Below are 3,566 nucleotides of genomic sequence, written 5' to 3'. Positions count from 1 at the left end.
TAGATATATATATATATATACATATATACATATATAGATATATATATACATATATACATATATAGATATATATATACATATATACATATATAGATATAGATATATATATATACATATATAGATATAGATATATATATATACATATATACATATATAGATATAGATATATATATATACATATATAGATATAGATATATATATATATACATATATAGATATAGATATATATATATATACATATATAGATATAGATAAAGATATACATATATAGATATATATATACATATATAGATACATATATAGATATATATATACATATATAGATATATATATATATACATATATAGATATATATATATATACATATATAGATATATATATATACATATATATATAGATATATATATATACATATATATATAGATATATATATATACATATATATATATATATATATATATACACAAATATATGTATATATACATATATACATACTTGCATACACACACGCACACACACTCATACATATGTGTGTGTGTGTGTGTGTGTGTGTGTATTGTATACAGGGTCCTTCTTCCACTCGGAATTCTTAGAAAACCTTGAAATACTGACTTTTCAAAAAGAAATCCTGAAAAGTTGAAAAGTGTCTGTCATGATACAAAATGCAAAGAATTATTCTCGCACACTTCTGTGGACAGTGGCATGTCAAATCATGATCAAATAAAAATCATTCATTGATGAGAGTTTATTGCAGAGTATTGCTTGAAAATAATAATAAAGTTTCTGAAAAAGGGCTATGAGAAAACCATTTAAAGCTGGTCCCCCTAATCCCTTGCCCGTTGTTGTCGTGGGGGGGGGGGGGACCGTTTCTCTCCCCAACATACTCCAGGCTTACCATGGCCAACAAAGAAGATTTTATACTATTATTAGGGGCAATTAGGCTTGCCCCTTCACCAAATAGCCCCACCAATTCAAACTCTCCCGATTCCCAGACCCAAGGCTCTCCTTTGACCACAGCTTCGAACACTACAGCAACTACCCCCTCCTCAATGCCTACTAGTACAGTATCCACCCAAGTCAACACTCAACCTCCAGGAGACATTTCTACTCTCCCAACATGCTCAATTTCAACACCTCTACCCCCACAACCTTCATCAATTACCCCATCCTCCCTTATTACTACTTTACAGCCTTATTGTCCACCTCCCCATAACACTACCCCCCTTAACACTACTCCCTCCTCCACACGTCCCCGCTCTTCTACTACCCCCACCTTTACAAGAATCCTAAATACTCTATTTAGTCTATGACAAAAATTGGTCAGATTGTGGAGAAGACTCACTCGCCTGTCATACGGACTATGATGCGGTATCAGTACAATGCTACTCCATTCCTCCCAGAAGTCATCGTAAGAACCCCACTAACATTGCCAAAATTACTTTCCGTAGACATGACTTACCCTCCCTGTCCGACCATATCAACCTCCTCCTCGTCAGTGCCAAAATTGTTGGCGTTTAGGACATCCTGCCAAACATTGCCGTTCCACAGCCAGATGCCCGCTATGTGCCCAACCTAGCCATACTCGATCAAATTGTTCTGCACAATCACGCACATGTGCAAACTGTGGCGGCCCCCATAGTGTATTTTATAGAGGCTGCCCCACCTACAAATTTGAGTGAGGTAGCAACTCTCAGATTCAGACTTGGACTCACTCTACGTGAAGCCAGACAGGAAGCACGTCGACGAGGTTTTTCTCTTACTCCCTACTCCAGTAATGTCGGTCACTCTGCCACTCCACCTACCTCCCAAGCTCCTACACCCTCCCCTAAACCTATCCCTCCTCCATCTAACTTCCCCTCTTCCCCTGCCATCCTAAATCCAGACACTCCAATCTCTACTACAGCCCCAACACCCCCTCTCTCTCCCCGCACTACCCGCAACAGACAGACTAAACGTTCCACCCCCTCTTCCCCTACCACACAATCACCACCTTCCTTTGCCCCTATTCTTCAGACACCAGTCTTCTCTTCCCCCCCCTCACAAGAAAACCCTTCTGTCACAAAACTCTCCAACTCCATTACAGAAACTCTTGAAGATATTCAAAACTATCTACTCGAGTCCCAAACTAACACTGAAACCCCTCATCCTCCTTCAAATTCCACAACTCTCGCTCCCTCCACACTCAAAGTAACTGTCGATATCCATCCACCTCCTACTCATATCCCCCCTACACCCTGTCCTATTAATTCAGATCGCCCCACACACTTTGATACACGCACACAATATTTTTCATGTATTGACCTCTCTCTATGCTCCCCTTCTCTTCATTTAGATTTCCATTGGTCAGTTCTAGACCATTTTCCCTATAGTGACCACTTTCCAGTTCTCTTTTCTCTTACTTCATATGTACCACTTCCTAACTCCCCACGCTGGTGCTTTGATAGAGCTGACTGGCATACTTTCACTTCACTCTCTGCTATTCATATCCCTACATCCTCCCTCTCATCCATTTCAGAAACGATACAATGTTTCACAACTACAGTCCTAAGAGCTGCCCATACTGCTATTCCTCGAACCTCAAGACCCTATACCTCCAAATGTGTTCCATGGTGAAATTCTGATTGCACTAAAACGCTTCGCTTAAAACGTGCAGCCTGGAACAGTTACAAACGAGGCACTCCTAATCAACTATCAGCCCTTATCTCCTTTAAAAGAGCATCTGCCTGTCTTCATCGTACAATCCGGAATAGCAAAACAAATAGCTGGCGAAATCATGTTTCCTCAATTACATCCTCTACATCTATCTCAAATGTTTTGCGCCGGATACATAAACTATCAGGCAAACATCCCCCCATCCAGCCCCCGTCCTCCATATTCGAGATACCCTCATCTCTGATTCTCTCCAAGTCGCTAATGAACTGGGTGATTATTTCAGCCAGGTCAGTAGTGGCTCTCACCTTTCTCCAAACTTCTCTTTATTAAAACCATCAGGGAACGTACCCCCATTATCTTCACCCTATCCTCTGCTGAGTCCTATAATGCTCCCTTTTCTTCCTCTGAACTCAGTGCTGCCCTACAATCGTGCCGCAACACTCATGAAGGCCCTGACGGTATGCACTACCGTATGCTCCGACAACTCCCATATTCCTCATTATCCTTCCTATTAACAACTTACAACCACATATGGACATCAGGAAATTTTCCTTCTCATTGGCGAGAAGCTCTTATCCTCCCCTTCCTGAAACCCAATAAATCGGGTACCCTCCCTCAAGACTATCGCCCCATCGCACTAACTAGCTGCTTATGCAAACTACTAGAGCGAATGGTTAACTTCCGCTTAATGTGGTATCTTGAATCCCACAATTTTATCTCTCCTTCCCAGTTTGGTTTTCACCGTGCCCGAAGCACAGCTGACCCCCTTGCTCATTTTGAGACATATATTACATCCGCATTTGAATCCGTACTAGCTATTTTTTTTGACCTAGGAAAAGCATATGATACGACATGGAGGTACCATATTCTCCAACAATTGTCCTCTCTAGGCATACGTGGAAACATGGGTGTCT

The sequence above is a fragment of the Penaeus chinensis genome, chromosome 10 (assembly GCF_019202785.1).
Source record: "Penaeus chinensis breed Huanghai No. 1 chromosome 10, ASM1920278v2, whole genome shotgun sequence".
NCBI classification, from domain to species: Eukaryota; Metazoa; Arthropoda; class Malacostraca; order Decapoda; family Penaeidae; genus Penaeus; species Penaeus chinensis.
The sequence above is the reverse complement of the archived record's forward strand: the minus strand, read 5'-3'. Positions refer to the sequence as shown.